Here is a 17,513-nt window from a genome sequence, read left to right as displayed (position 1 = left end):
GTCATTTTGTAAGCGATTAGCCTGATTATATATGTATCATAATCATAAGTTAAAGCGTGCAATATTCGATTCGAAAGTATATATTTAAGGGAATCTGAAGCATGTCGGACAGCCAGAGAAGGCCTCTCCTATACTTATGTTAAGTAAGCAGTAAACGCTTGCGTACCTAACTTCCTCCCTCCTAAGGGTCCTCGAGAAGAGATTTTACTAGTATGTCAATTGTTTGTTCTGCACGTAGATTTAATATCTTCTTAGACCTCTATTTCCAGAAGACGCATTCTATAGAAATATTCTAGTCTTCTCACACCATGATACACACAGGTACGCAGCGTAAGACGTCAAACAGACAAGGCCTTTCTCAAAGCCGTTAGAACATTTAATAGTTGAGAAATGTTCGCGGCTTGAGCGAGATTACTTTTCCTGATTCAAGTTCTGAAACTTGTAACTAGTTATTTTATCCTGACAGCCGCTCAGACTTGAATAAAGTAGTTAGAAGGATGTTAAATCTAGATGGACTTTATCACGGATGAAGTAAGTCTACAGTGCGAAATTCAACGAAACTGTGGGTAATTTTGGAGTTTATTGGAGTTTACTTCTTAAAATGTTCATATATAAAATGTATGGAGAGTAAAAGCAAAAGTTTCGTTACGTTGTTTCGTGCGCAACTTACCTTGCGCATGATCTAGCAACGGCTACATGGAATCATTGTATTTATTCAGTGTCATCAAATAACAACTGACCATTTGCAGAGTTTTAATCTTACATTTTATAATCCATAGAGTCCTCAGTATATAAGCGTTCATAAGGAGTAAACTTCTGTCGTGCGTCGGACCTGACAAACATACTATATGATTTACACATGTTAAATTGCCACCTTGCTGTCTCCAATATCAGAACAGGTCGTCATGAATTGAGACTAATCGATTGCCGGCTTGGACTTAACACAGCTGCACTCTACACACAATATTTTACACACAACAGTACGTATCTCGGAAGTAATGCGTGAAGGAATGCGATGCGTATTCGCATGTTTCTGCGCCGTATGACTCGTTATCGATCAATGTTTAATGAATGCTCAGGTGTGTGTGTGAGTGGATTAAAAATACTAATTACCTACAATACATCTGTATGAATATTTTTGTTTTTACTTATTCAAACGGTACAGTCAGCGTCAAATACTTTGTAGCAGTCAAAGTGGCCAAATAGTTCGGTACACCATACTAAATATATGGTGTACCGAACTATTTGGCTACTTTGGTTGCTACAAAGTATTTGACGCTGACTGTACATGCTTACAGATAAAATTTATGATAACGACAAACTGTAACCAGTTGTTGGCGTATGAAGTGCTCAATTTACGTTATCGAAAGTAGTTAGCACCATGATGCATGAGCACCGAAACAATTTTGTTTAATTAACAGCTTAAAAACTAACATGCACAACTTATAATAAGATTTTTTTAAATTTATTTTTTAAATTTCTAAAAGTTACTTTTTAAGGACTGGCTTACATAACCTAGGGTGGCCTCTTAACCATCCTATTTCATTAAACAGCCTAGGTACTGAATATTTATTTAACCTTTTCCCGTAATAGTTGACTGCTGGCGGCTGTATTAACTTGCCTTCTTTATACCTCTCTATGTAATAGTTTGTAGGTAGAATAATAAATGTAAAAGTTACTCCCTCATTTTTTGATGTAGGTATTATAAGATAGGGTTACCTTAAAAATAAACAAAGCCTTTTTTATATTTCAGATCCGATCCCTCGAGGGAGAATAATATTATACGAAATCCGAAAATCTTAATTCAACCATTACAGTTGACGAGTCAAAAAAACCACTTACGAGTAGGTACCTATATCAGCGTGACCAAGAATATTTTTGTAAAGCCGTTTTATTGCCCCTCAATCCATTTTACGAGTACTCCTACGCGATTTTTTTTTTTGTATTTTCAGAGATATATTTTACGAGCTGTACGGCAAATAAACAGTTAAGTAGGTACAAACATCAAAAAGATTATTTAGGCAGCTATAAATACATGGTTTTAAAATTTTTACTAAAACTTAGACAACTAATTCACTTGGGCCCTGTAAACATTACTTTTTAGGGTTCCGTAGTCAACTAGGAACTCTTATAGTTTCGCCATGTCCGTCTGTCTGTCTGTCCGAGGCTTGCTCCGTGGTCGTTAGTACTAGAAAGCTGAAATTTGGCATGGATATATAAATCAATAAAGCCGACAAAGTGTAACAATAAAATCTAAAAATTTAAATGTTTTTTTGGGTACCGTCCCTACACGTAAAGCGGGGGTGATATTTTTTTTTTCTTCAACCCTACAGTGTGGGATATCGCTGGAAAGGTCTTTCAAAATTAATAAGGGTCTTAAACAAGCATTTTTTGATAAAGTGAATATATTCGGAGATAATCGCTCCGAAAGAAAAAAAATGTGACCCGCCTCTAACTTTTGAACCATAGGTCCACAAAATATGAAAAAAATCGTGGAAGTAAAGCTTAAGAAAGACATTAAATGAAAACTATAGCGGATATGATCAATTTATCTAAATTTGAGTTATCGCAAAAAGTTTCCCCTTCATAGTAAAAAGACGTACATCCACTACAGTTCATCCCTTGGTTAACAATCTACTATACTTTAAGCTCCAGTTTAGCTTATTGTGGCGAAGGAGTAACTACGGAACCCTACTCTGAGAATTTCCCGACATGCTCTTGGCCGGTTTATTTTATTAAGGTTTTTTAAACAGTGGCATAACAACTTATAGACTCATACACTTGCGTACTATTTAATTACAATTGCGCCTCCAGTCACAGGTGAACACATTGAATTACCTAGTATTCTACTTATAGCTTAAAACATAGATTAAAAGTAAACAATAAATAAACCTAAAATCTACAAAGTGGAGTGTCAAGGGGCACTTCAATTGGGAATCAATGTAAAAAAAAATTAAACTATACAAATTGCCATGGTGTATATCCAGGTGGTTATTAAATATAAAGATAAAGGCATATTACAATGTTCTTATGAATGTCAGATAAAACTATTATAATTGTTGTTGCCGGCGTGTCTGCAGACGCCTCTGCACGTGAGCTGTTTCAGGAATTCCGTGTCCGACATCTGGCTTGCTTATATCTGTACCAAGTGGCTGTGTTCACTTATGGACACATTGATGAATTCAAGCGCAGGGGTTCGAATCCCAAATACAGCTTACGTAGCAATAAGCATGAGGATAGGCTAAGTACAGTCTCGCACAAACTCGCCAAAACGGAAAAATCTGTATACTACCTGGGACCTTATACAATCGGTTGCCAGCCACAGTGAGAAATGCAGCATCCATCCAAAGATTTAAGACTGAAGTCGTGGCTCGGTGAGAATATTTTTTATAATTATCAGGATTTTTTCAATTTGCCTCTCGCAATATAATAATACAATGTATTTTCAAATAACAATGTGTATTGACATATAACTGTATGTTATGAATAAAAAAAAATCAATTCAATTCAATTCAATTCTAATTGTATTTTTTTTTAAGGTTTGTCCGTGTCTGTTGTAGACACAGGGCCCTCCCTAATGATACGGGCGACCCTGTGCCCGCGATGACATTAGAGGAAAGTAGTTATGATTTTTCGGTATCAGATTTGGCATCACTATCTTTGATGAATAGGGATGCTCATTTTAGAAATCTGATTTTGATTTAGTGATTTTTCTTGTGGACATATGGTCCCCGCAGAGATACGGGCGGCCATATGACCATAATTGAATGTTGGTTATTCAATTATCATTAATTAGTTCGTATTGTTATCGGAAACATATAAAAGAAAGAATTTAAAATTAACTTATAAGCGAGAATCTTATACAAATTATTTAATTATATTATTACGATGAATTTTAAACAAGTTATTAAATTGTTATGATGATGAAGAAATTTGTGCAGGTTAGTAATATAATGATGAATTTACTGTTGTTAGTTATTATTATTAAAATGACGCAGTGTTTATAATTAGATATTATTCGTATTTTACTCGGTTGTCTATGTTGATTTTAGCTGCAGTTAGTCGAGGGCATTTCTGATCTATTGCGGTATGGTTTATATCGTGCTTGGTGTTAAATTTGGCATTATGGGCTTGGCAATTGAAGCATTTAGGGTTGTTAGATTTATTAGGGCAGGTTTTATATGTGTGCGTTTTATCTGCACAATGTGAGCAAGGTTTGACCGCCGCCTTGCAGTGGACACGGGTGTGCCCAAACTGCAGGCAGCATAGGCACTGCTTAAATGGAGATTGCTCCGAGACTTGCACACGCTGGTGCTCAATGTTGAGCCGGCCGAGTTCTATGATGGCTCTCCATGTAGCGGGTTGGCACCTGAAGACCGCATTATATAGGTTGTTATTCCTGTTATTTGTGACGAAGCAAAGATTGAGCGTTTCTCCTTCGCCGAGGGTAGCCTTCACCGATGGGTTCTGTAAGAGTATAATCTCTGAAAGTTCATCCTTTAAGGTCTCCTTATGGATCCCCTTCAGAATCACCATCGGTGATAGGGTCCTGGCAGGCTCCGCTTTTATATTGGAGGTGTTAAGCTTGAGTATTGTCGCGTTCCGTTGGTCTTCTGTTTCAAATTCAATTCTGATTTTCGTGTTATTAAGTGGCTTTATTTTTGTGGGTGCAAAGTTTTCATTTTTGAAAGACACTTTTGAACGTAAGGTGCCCATCGCCTCAGCAGTGTTATTTGCTGACTCAATCGTCGCGACGAGCGCGGGATGAGTTTTTGGTTTGGAGGCAGCAGGTTTTTGTAATTGTTCGCTGTAGGTTGGGCGTCTTGTTTCGACAGGGCAGCTTGGCACTGCTCCGCCGAGGGAGTTCCTGACCAGTTCACCGAGAGCCCTCTGCTCCTCGCGAATCTGGTCAAGTTGAGTTTGAACCGTCTCGACGACATCTCGTGCCCGATTTTGTATTCCGTCATCCGGGTCGGTTTGTACGCCCTTAGACGGATTATTGACAGATGGGAGTAAATCTTTTCTGATAATGCCATGGATTTCTTTGGTGTAGACCTTAAAAATGGCCATGGCATTCTGAGCGGCGACCTTAATGCATCGCTTGTTTTCTACTGTTACGCTTTTGTGGGTTTTTGAAGTTTCTATATTCTCAAAGATTTGCTTCATTTCGTGTTCTAGGTCACCACTGAATTCCTCGAGAAGATCCATAATGGGATGGTTATTGGCGTTCCTGGCTGGTGGCGCCTCCACTGCATGATCACGCTGGGCGGATGTGCCCTGCGGTGTGGAATACAGATTCCCGAGGTCCAATAAGTTTAAATTTTCGGCACTCATTATGAATGCAAAATTTGATATTTAATTTATGACTAAAATTTTAAAAGCAGGGGTCAAAGATTTAAGTAACAAAACAATTTGAGACAATTTAAGGACTAAATCAATATTTAAAAGTGTTTTTAAACAGAAAAATCGAAAATGTTGAAAATTTTAAATCTAAAATGTGAAATTCCGAGTCAACGAGTCGTCGGCAAGACCGACTAGATATATCAAAATATAGCGCTGAGAGAGCACTAAAAGAAATAGTTATCAAAAGAAAATTAGATACAACCAGTTACCAACTATAAATTTTTAAGACAGAATTTTTATAAGGCAAAAAAGTGAATTTTGAAAATTTTCCAAGAAAAAGATATCCAAATGTACAAAAACTGTTAAGAAATATAAAGAAACAATTAAAAGGAAACGAAAGACACCAAAAAGAAGAAGATCGGACAGTTAGGAGAAAAGATATGAATTTTTGAAAATTTAAGATTTTTGAAGATTGTCAGAAAAAGAGGAAAATGGGAATATCTCCGGAACTAGAAGAGTCCCGGAGGTCGGGATAGGTGCAAAAGAAGGGGAAAAATTGCTAGATCATATGTTCCGAAAATGGGTTAAATGCGGGTATATTAAGGGTATTTGCGAAAGCTTATTCTAATTGTATTGTACAAGCGCGACATGCGGGGCACCGGTAAGTGACAACCAAGAAACGCATGCTGAAGAGAACAGGGTTAGCGTGGAGTGCGGGTTAGCGTGGAGAGCAGGGTTAGCGTGGAGTGCGGGTTAGCGTGGAGTGCGGGTTAGCGTGGAGAGCAGGGTTAGCGTGGAGTGCGGGTTAGATTACTTGTCTTATTTACGATTAGACGATAAATATATTTCCTAAATAGGTACAAAGTTGATATAAGTTAATAAATTACTAGTTTTTGAAAATACCTCATGATAATTGAAAAGCCCCAAATAAACAGTTTTAATGGAGTATATATATTCATTTTACTTTTATGTTATTATTTTTGCAAGTTCGTAAAGTTTTCCGAGAAATCATCTTAGGATCAGTGTGCTCAAAGTTACCGAACAGGTTTCCAACAGTTTTGTTTTTATAGGCTCACAACCTGTTTCTTCAGTAAAAGTTTCAGCCGTAAAATTGATATTATTCTTACAATATTTGATAAATTAAAACTGAGTAATAAATAGAATTTTAATTTAACAGGGCACTTTTGAATCGCAGTGGGCGTAAAAATTGGATTTCCTCCATCTAAATTTATCCTCGATATTAATCAAGCAAAAGGCGTTTTTTATGATTCGGGAATTGATGAAGGTTTAAACGAGTACTGGTATTTATTGAGTCTTTTAGTGAAATCGTCACATGGAGTCGTGGAACCGTGTTACTACCGAAAACGACTAAAAACCGTCTTCCACCACCATATTCTAAGAAATAAACATTTGTATTTGTATTTACATCTTTTTCAGTATATTTAAATTTAATTAAATAATGTTTTCCCCAGGTGGATTTAAACTTACCTACCTAGCCTTAATTTCGTACCGGTGTGAAAATAAGAAAAAAAAAATAGTTAATTAAAATATTAACGGCCATAATGTCTAATTGCATTCTCTACCAGTAAAGCATATGACCAATCAGAGATATGTACAATGGTTGCAAGGGAAAAAGTTACCTAAGTTATGGATTTGTATATCCATCTTTAATATATATATATATATGGTGTAATAACAAAATCATAAGTCTTATTAAGTTCACTGTGAGACTAACTTGTTTATGTAAAATTATCCGTAAATGGTCAACCACCTGTTCCCATAAATCAGTCACCATCTTCTACTTCGCGTCACATACCGGCTTCACTTTCTTCCAACTTAAGTGACCACAAGAGGTCTTTCCCTGTTATTAAGCGAATTCCCATAGGTGCTAGATTTACCGTCGCTCCTAGCCTCTCGAAGACGATCAATGACTGTGTCACCGAAAATTCGCCTCCTAGTTGGGAAAGCTTCTTTTTATTTGCTTAAACCCTGCACGTGTCCAAAAAAGATCCCCACCGTTCACTTACCTCCAAAATAAAATTCAACTGTTCCCAAAAAAACTGCTTTGACATCACACAAGACACATCCATTCATACATCCAAGCCACGTGAACGCGATATAACTAAGGTTGTTGAGGCAAAGGTTAATGATGGGGATCTTAAAAGTGCAGCGCAAAGCCTTTTCTCTTCTGACACTTCAGCGCCTGACACTCCTGAAACTTTGGCAATCCTACAAAGTAAGCAACCGGCGGCACCCTAGACCCCTATTTATCCTGATCCACCTAACCCGGCTTAGCCATATATGCAAGCTACCGAAGATGCAGTCATGGCTGCAATCATGTCCTTTAGGAATGGTTCCGCTGGCGGCCTGGATGGAATTACGCCTCAGCAATTGAAGGATTTTATATTAGGTGGCCCTGGTGGCAAAAATCATGACCTGCTCATGAGCTTCACTTGTCTGGTAAATCTCATGCTTTCAGGCAAAGTTAATGACGAAGTTGTTCCCACGCTCTATGGAGCCAACCTGTGTGCACTGTGGAAAAAGGACGGAGGCGTTCGCCCAATAAAGTCGGCTGTAAGTGCATCACCAAAGACTAAGAGCCCTAATTATTTCAGCCAACCCAGCTGGGGTTCGGCTCAATAGGAGGCTGCGAAGCCGCTCTTAATGTCTGCCGAACTTTTTTAGAAAGTTGTAAGGAACAGGTTCTTGTAAAAGTAGGTGTGGTGGCAGCGGCTGAAGCTGTCAAGCGCCGCAAATATGCTGGTCTCTCCAACAACCACATATTTGCGGCGTTTGCAGTAGAGACTTTAGGGCCGTGGTGCAACGACGCCCATATCCTATACAAGAATGAAAAAAAAACTGGTTGAGACTACGGGTGACCCTAGAGCTGGCTCATTTCTAGGCCAAAGAGGGAACGTAGCCAGCCTTATGGGCACCCTTCCGCAGGGGACAGACCTGGGGGACTGTTCATAGGAAGGGGATTTTAATATTTTATATATTTATGTTTATTATTTTATTAGATTAAATTAAGTTATTTTATGTTACTTAATTTATAATAGTGATTAAAAAATTTGATGTATAAGTATTTACAGTGGCTAAATTATCCTGACATTTATTTGTATTTAAGTACCAAGTAGAAAATAATCTAAACACTAAACATCGTTACGCTAACAAAACAACGAAAAGGAGAACGAAAATGAATCATTTGGTTGTAACAAACACAAATAATTGCATTTGGCGAGAAATAAGGATTGCCAAATAAAAGTTGGAAAGTAAAGAATAGGAAACAGGAAATTAAAATAATTGATAAATGCTAATGAAACGCCTTACGAAGGTGCGTGATCTAGGCGTACACGTTTATTTCTTTCCTTTTGATCCCCTTTCCTTCTGAGATCACGTTTTTAGGGTTCCGTAGCCAAATGGCAAAAAACGGAACCCTTATAGATTCGTCATGTCCGTCTGTCTGTCCGATTATGTCACAGCCACTTTTTTCCGAAACTATAAGAGCTATACTGTTCAAACTTAGTAAGTGGATGTATTCTATGAACCGCATTAAGATGTTTACACAAAAATAGAAAAAAAACAATAAATTTTGGGGGTTCCCCATACTTAGAACTGAAACTCAAAAAATCTTTTTTCATCAAACCCATACGTGTGGGGTATCTATGGATAGGTCTTCAAAAATGATATTGAGGTTTCTTATATAATTTTTTTCTAAAATGAAGAGTTTGCGCGAGAGACACTTCCAAAGTGGTAAAATGTGTGTCGTCCCCCCCCCCCCCCCCCCATAACTTCTAAAATAACAGAATGAAAAAACTAAAAAAAATATATGATATACATTGTCATGCAAACTTCCACCGAAAATTGGTTTGAACGAGATCTAGTAAGTAGTTTTTTTTAATACGTCATAAAATTAAAAAAAAAAAAATTTCATCAAACCCATACGTGTGGGGTATCTATGGATAGGTCTTCAAAGATGATATTTAGGTTTCTAATATCATTTTTTTCTAAACTGAATAGTTTGCGCGAGAGACACTTCCAAAGTGAAAAAATGTGTGCTCCCCCCCCCCCCCCCGGTAACTTCTAAAATAACTGAGTGAAAAATCTAAAAAAAATATATGATATACATTACCATGCAAAATTCCACCGAAAATTGGTTTGAACGAGATCTAGTAAGTAGTTTTTTTAATCATCATCATCACAGGCCTTTGCGTCTATTGCAGACGATTTAAGCATTGCTGTTTAGACAACGGGTTTGGTGACTGTGGAGGCCGATGCGTGAGCGGCACGACCTCCCACATTTTTGGCAGAGAAAGCTCATGCCACCTGAGGTTCCAGTCCCGATTTGCTTTCTGCGACACCTTCTGCTATCCAACGTAGTAAACCAGGCTTGGTCGCATAGCTTTCTCCCCTCCACAACACGCTTGCGCCATCCATCACGGTCCTCAGCTAAAGTTTGCCAGGCATGGTGGTCGATTTCAAATGCTGACATGTCTCGCTTAACACAGTCTTTAAAGCGCAGCATCGGTTTTCTAACGTTCCTTTTAGCATACGCAACTGCACCAAGCAAGACGAGTTTTTTTAATAAGTCATAAAATAAAAATATATTTTTTTTTTCATCAAACCCATACGTGTGGGGTATCTACGGATAGGTCTTGAAAAATGATATTGAGGTTACTAATATCATTTTTTTCTAAAATGTTTAGTTTGCGCGAGAGACACTTCCAAAGTGGTAAAATGTTGAACAAGATCTAGTAAGTAGATGTTTTTTAATACGTCATAAATGGTACGGAACCCTTCATGTGCGAGTCCGACTCGCACTTGGCCGCTTTTTATAATTTGTGATAGGGCGTAAGTATATAAATTTTTATTGTGCTTCAGTTCGTAACGCCTTTTTAATGGCGATGTCGCCACTATAGGACAGTCTAGATATCCCTATTGACAGATATCTGGGGGCATGGTAGTGCCCCCGCCATGACGAGCAAAGCGAAGCGCAAGGGCACTACCTACCTTTTCTCGAAGCGCTTTGTCGTTTTCGTGAACCCTCATAACTTGTGTTTCAATTACACCAGATAAACAAAATTCTCGGGATATAATGTCAATAGTAAACTTATTAAGTACAAAAAAATTCAATTGCTTTTCAAATTCAAATACTTTAGATTTTATTCATATCTTTAAAAAAAACCCGATATCATCACTGACTCACTTGACCTGGCTGAGTTGCCATTTTATATATTGCACAATATATATGTAAGTATAAATATATATTATATTATATTGTATATTTATTAGTGTATTAGGTATTGCTTTGATACTTATATAAGTAGTATGTAGTATTTGTGTTTAATAGTCTCCATTTTTAGCTCCTTGCACTACCTTTTGATTTTTGTATGAGTTCTACATTTCCTGCTACCTAAAGGTTGTCTGGAAGAGATCGCTTTTTAGCGATAAGACCGCCTATTTTTACCTGGTTCTATTCTGCTTTAAAATTTATTTGCAATAAAGAATATTTACTTACTTACTTACTGACTCACTCACTGATGATCATCAAAACCCTTAGGGTACTTCCTGAAGTCCTAGTAAGCTGAAATTTGGTATTTAGGATAGTATTAGTACACAAACAACAACAAAATTCAATAACTTGAAAATGTTTGTCTCTAAGGGGGTAAAAAGGGAGTTGATGGAAGATAGACAACTTACAAAAAGAAGTGGAATCCCATCAAAAAGATGAAGCCATAAGGCTCGCACTGTCAAAAAGTTATCAGATCTTTCGCCAAGCTTCTAACTCTACAAGCCCTAACATCACAAACTTTACACCTCAGTCAAAATATGTGGCTTAGCCGTTTCGTTACTACAAGTAGTATTGTATAATACAACAATTATGAATGGTGAATAAATTTTTGACCACATATGCGAGGTTTTTCTAAAAAGGCACCTCGAGATGAACGCCAGTATCTAAAGCCTGCATGTATCTAAATGCAAATTTATGTTGGAGCGCATACTGAATAATTTTGTGAGGTTTTTAACTTTTTATACCTGAAATGTTATGGCGTGTACCAGTTTTACCCCCTTATGTACCCAACATTATTTGCGCTGGGAATGGTAGAGTATACCCAGTTGGAGGTTAGGAGGGAGCTTGCTTTAGCGTCCTATCTATTTAAACTGTTGCGCGGTAGGATCAGTAACCTGGAGGTTCTTGCCATGTGAGTCTATGCGCGTAATTAATTATTAATTAATTATTAATTATTCTCGCAGTACGTATGGCGCCGGCGCCGACTACCGCTGCTGGCCGAGCCGCGCCTTCGCAATGGCCTGCTGCGCAAGGCACCGTGGACCAGAGCTCTGCGCACGCTCAGTCAAGTTGCTACCCGGATGTGTGTGTGATGTGTTCCATTGTTCTAAGAATTACGGTCCGATGCGAATAATGAGATACGATCACGATATAAGTTCTGGTTTAGATAAGTTATCATTTAAATATATTTTGTTTGTCGTATAATTGACAGAAGCAGCTGGATTCGTGCAACCAATGTCACTTTGACGTTAGAAATATCGTAGATAGATCTTAATGGGGATCACAGCTGAATAAAAAAAAACCGTCAATTTTGACATGTCGATCTTTCCAAGATCTTAAACGTGTCTTAATCATTCTTCGAATCGGGCCGTTCATCAAAATATCTATGTTTGACTTATGTTATACTTTTTAGAAATATTGTATATAATATGCATGTAGGTTAATAGATATTTGCTACATTATCGCATTGAGAAACTTTTTTGATTGCTGTTACGATTATTATAATAATAAAATAAAAAAAAACCGTACTTATATTATACTCGTAAATGCGGATGTGACTCTGCCTGTCTGGTTGTCTATATATTTCCTCTTCACGCTTAAACCGCAACACCGATTTAGATGAAATCTTGTATAAAGATAGTTGGACGACCGAGGCCCGAGGGTATAAGATAGTTTTCAACAATCATCATTATCATCACCCCACGCACACGCAGTCGCGGGCAGAAGATAGTAATAAGTAAATGAAGTAGGTTATATTATCAACAAAATTATTGACATTTAACTAACACGTACACTCACATGTTTTGTCACATGTATGTCACGTGTCGTATGGAGACCTCTCTCCGAAACATGTCGCGTGACACTCACGGTTTACACTCACTAAAACACGTGAGTGTAAACCGTAAAATTAGTTTTAATGTTAGTATATCTCACGACAGCTTTAATTCAATTAAAGTTAATATCGTTGTAATATTAACTAATTTGTTTGTCAATCATTTCGGAATGGTCTGTAGAAAATACCCCGTGCATACTGTATTTACCGTTTCATTTATTAGATAGGTAGGTACGGTACATTTTATTCCAAGTGTTTGTTGTGTAGGTACCTACAGGTTTAAGACGACACTTTCCTATATTCCTACTGGAAAATGCAGGTTACGCTGTTGTTTACAAAAGACTTCTTGCTTCATACGGTTAAATATAAATTATATGTAACCAACTAATAATAAATTAATTGTACTATCCTGATTTATAATTTCTTGTTTCAAAACTGTCATCAGTGACATTTCTAATCCACAAACACTGACTCACTGACTCGCTGATGACAGCTGACAGATCATAATTATCCATAACAGTTTCACAACAAGATATTAAAATCAGAATCTGACTTCTAGTGATTGCACTATCACGAAACTAGACATGCGACGCCCCTGTTTCGTCGCTCGTCATAATTTATTCAATACTTCGTGAATAACCTGAGTGCGGAAACCTTTTCTTTTGTTACGCGTTTCCTTGCACTGCCAGGTCAAAATATGTATACAACATTGAGCTTTAATTCCCTGACATAAGATTTAAAAAAAAATAGTAGATTTGAGTGTGACTCCGTTTTATCTTTAATCTTATCAGCGTGTCGCATGAGCTAAGTTCATGGTATGGTATGAACACGTGTGTGTATTTATGTTCTTAGCGAATATGGAATCCAATCATATAAGTACCATATGTCAACATATCTATTTGAAAATACTGGCTGGGTGATCAAATCATATGAAATAATATATCATGTTCGTTAACCATTGTTTAACTGTACCCCTAGTGTAAATATTTTCGACAGCGAAACGTGACGTACGCGTTTGCGTTAAGTGTCATTTTGTATGAGATTTTTGACTTTCCAAAACGTCCCGCTTGGCGCGCTCTTCAAAAACCCATACAAAATGAGACTTAACGCAAACGCGTACGTCACGTTTCGCTATCGACTAAATTTACACTAGGGGTACTGTTTTATTGTAAGCGTTTTTGTGTATATCGGTATGAGTACTAAGAGCTAAAATAAAGCAAAACTTACTAACTTAGATGACAATGCAAGATGGCCATAATGTACTCTTTAATAAAACAACGCATCCTCATTGTGTTTGGGTACACAAGAAACGTCTTGGTGAGTTCATAGTGTTTTCGAAAATTAAGCATATGCCAAAAAAATTGTACTTTGTTTCAAATTTCGCTCATCGTTTAATCCTATTTTAAGCGGTGACATTGCGTAGGTGCTGGTACGAGAACGCAAGGCAATAAGCAGAACGAGAGAAAATAAATGTTAAATTCCATATACTTATTAACAAAAAACTTATTCAATATCGTACGATGTAACATATTTAATATTTCGTCAATTCATTTTTCAGATATAATTTTATATTAACCATGTAGTTTCCCTATTGTACAGACAGCATCGCACACATTTAAGAGTAACTATTTTGATTAAAACTGTGAAAACCAACTTCCGCCCACTTCCGCCCACTTCCGCTTACTGGTTACCCGCGTGCGGCGACTGCTGCGCTCTTCATTCTTTATTTGTGCGTGGTTGCGTCCATACGTCGGTCTAGTTGCCGAACTATTCGGCTCAAGACCACATTGTTTTTTTTTTTATAAAGATCTTCGTTACGTACTATGGTGTTAGCTGTGAGATTTCATTGATTTTATTTCTTACCTTAATATTTAGGTTTAACGTTTAAGGGTCCACTGAAAATCAGCGCCGTTCGTTTCACTATGTACTCCGAGCTCCGACACATGCTGAGTGGTATCCTTTTTGGGACAACAACTTACATAAGTATGTCACATTTATAACAAATTGAAATTGTGTGTTGTTTCAAATAAATTGTTTTCATTTCATTAGAAGTTCATTAATAATGTAGCCAATGCACCGAATCGGTTGAAGTTGGCAAATAAGATATACAGTACCTGGGCGACCGAGCGTTGCTCGGTTATAACTATTTATTGTAAGATGGTGGTGTATATAGGTGATAATCTTAACTACATTTTTTTACTAAATTAAACTTGTCTAAAACAATAAAAATTAAAAATATATGTATATAAACTTGAACATATATAAAAAAAAAAAACAAAAGTTAGTCACCGGGCGAGATTCGAACCCGTAACACTCGTTTCTAGCAGTCCGCGTCTTAACCCGCTGGGCCAGACGGACAGTGGCCGGCAACACGAAATTAGCGACCATATTCTGCGTCGAAAGAAAAACGCATGAAAACTCGAAAACACGCGTTTTCCCAAACATAAGACTAATCTAGATCGATTGTATACCCCCAAAAACCCCCATATACCAAGTTTCAGCGAAATCGTTAGAGCCGTTTTCGAGATCACAGAAATATATATACATATATACAAGAATTGCTCGTTTAAAGGTATAAGATATTATATCATATTATGTAATTCTAACACTATGGTGCACACGAACCAAATATAAATTAGAGACTGCAAAAACTTTGAGACTTTGCCGTAGTTGGATTAAAATGCCTGTATTTACCAGACTTCCCTACTATATCAGATTACAATAGGGACATTTTTTAATGTAACTGTGACCCAAATCATTACTTTAAAATGTCCCAACAATAAACGCCGTGCGTGTCAACCCCACCCATTTTCAACCACACAAGTATATTCCATCCAATTGACAAACCTCCAAATTAGTTCGTTCCTAGTTATACTTGATCTTCGTCGTTACTAGAAAATGTGAAAACGGGAGATCACAGCGATGCTGGTTCAACTATGTGCCTGGCAGTAGCGAGTCGATGAATATAACAGTCATGTGATTAATGATATGGCAGCGATACAATCTGGCGAAAAAGGATATTTATAAACTTCAGAACCGCCGGTGAAAAGGTTTCATATATAATTGATGATACTCCAAAGGGTGTTTTAAAAAGAATCACTAATTATGGTGCCGTGTTGTAATGAGGGTTTGTTGAAAATTGTTGTTACAAATAAGCTGAAGCGAGGAAAGATACAGTCAACAGACATCAAAGAACGGGGAAGTTGTTTATGTCAATGTAATTATGGTCATTTATTTACCAAATAACAGGCATACTTAAGTATCTTTTTATTACCCTCGATGGAATGGAGATGGTATTTTGGAGAGAGTGTTTGTTTGTGGGTAATGAATGTTCCAAATATCTCCAAAACGAGTGGACCTATTTAGTCGCAATTATTTCTGTACTTAAAGATTTGTCTGGCACCGAATATGGTTCTGTCACTCAACACCAACAGGTTTTCATTTTTTCGTTTCTTTAATAATATTTTAAATTTAAACATATAATCGAATTAACTAAGTATCCATATTCTCATTGAACGATTTAAATATAATATTTTCAGCACAAAAAAGGACAAAGTATAAGTAGATAAGTGCCTCCGCGTTTTGAATTTTTATCTCATATATCCAGGATAAATGTTCGCATACAGAAAATTGCTTATTGATATTTTCCATCAAATATCGAGAATGTGAAACATAAAGTTCCTTGGTGCTTGGTATGTAGCCCAGTAGGGTTACCACTCGGTAAGGTTTTTCATTTATTTAGGTTTTTCAAACTATTTATTTTGGATTTTTGGCTATGGTTTCTGGTTTTGCTTAGAACGAGTATTTTGTTTGTTGACTTAAATGGCGACATGACAAGTATTTAAATATATTGTGTTGTCTATTTAAAATGAACAGGTTTTATTTTAACTCTTGAGCAATGGGTATACATCATTTAAAGCTGCTGTAACAGACCTTCAGTTTTGGCCTTTATCGTGGATAAATAAATATGAACTATAAATGAATCCAATTGAACGGAAACATGTCGCAATACTTACTTACCTAATTAAAGCATTCATGCGACAACGCATGGTGATAAGTTTTATAACGCTAATGTGACAACTGTGTTTCAAATAAAATCGTCTCTGTCGCTGTAACGCGCCTTGTCGTTTATGAAGCTTCAGTGAGCACTCGTTGCTTACCTAAAACAAAAAAGTATCCAAATTAAACTTTTGTGAGACATATTTAAAAATATTTAGATACCATGGTTACACTCACTTAACATAAAACATGCTTATTTTAATTATTGCATTTTTTTATTATTGCTTGAGTGCAGCCGATGTCAGCACTCAAGCCTGTAGAAGGACCCCCGAAAAGTTTGAAACATGTCGCCAATAGTGGCAAATAACTCAAGTGAGTGTAACCGTGGTATTTAAATATTTCGGGTTAAAGATATTTATTATTCTCAAAAGAAGAAATATTTAAATATTTAACGAAAAAAATATATACATTTTATATTTTCAGTTACTAATAATAGCATTAATCACTAATTACGTAGCCATTAATTACGACCTTTGCGCTAATAATCACTTTATCATCGTTTTGTTACTGCTGTACTCAGCATGATGAACCATGACAATCCACTTTTAATGTTCCAATTCCTGGTGGCATAAGTCACTAAGGTTTGGAAGTTTATATCTAGAATAATCTATAGCTGGGGAGCCGGCAATGCTAAATGTGTAGTTACTCGAGCGTCCTAGAGACCTATTGGAATCAAAAGATTAGATGATGGAAAAAAAAGGTTATATAAAGTTTTCTTTTCCAGCGAGCAGGAAAGCTACAGTGTATTGTTTTTTTTTTGGGGTTGGTTTTGATGCTTTACATTTTCTATAACTCAATCTGACAATGAAATTATTGGTACGCAGTTCCTTAATCTTGTCGGTCACAAGTTCGACGCCCGACTTTCACATTGTAGTCTGTATCAGATTAAGAAAATGCGTACAGATTATACAAATATGTTCACTTCATTACTTTTTACAGCAGTTCATAGGTATAAAGGTTAGGCAGGTAAGTAGTCCATCTTAGGTA

At 36.8% G+C, this 17,513-nt stretch overlaps 2 protein-coding genes across 3 annotated transcripts in view; one reads left to right on the top strand and one right to left on the bottom strand.

The window, feature by feature from the left end:
• Positions 1–17,513, bottom strand: part of LOC133530376 (orexin/Hypocretin receptor type 1-like) — a 162,810-nt gene that overhangs the window by 75,311 nt on the left and 69,986 nt on the right. The window lies entirely within an intron of this gene.
• LOC133530373 (uncharacterized) overlaps positions 1–17,513 on the top strand; it is a 211,178-nt gene that overhangs the window by 140,653 nt on the left and 53,012 nt on the right. The window lies entirely within an intron of this gene.

The sequence above is a fragment of the Cydia pomonella genome, chromosome 22 (assembly GCF_033807575.1).
Source record: "Cydia pomonella isolate Wapato2018A chromosome 22, ilCydPomo1, whole genome shotgun sequence".
Classification (NCBI taxonomy): domain Eukaryota; kingdom Metazoa; phylum Arthropoda; class Insecta; order Lepidoptera; family Tortricidae; genus Cydia; species Cydia pomonella.
This window is presented reverse-complemented; position numbering and strand designations above follow the sequence as displayed.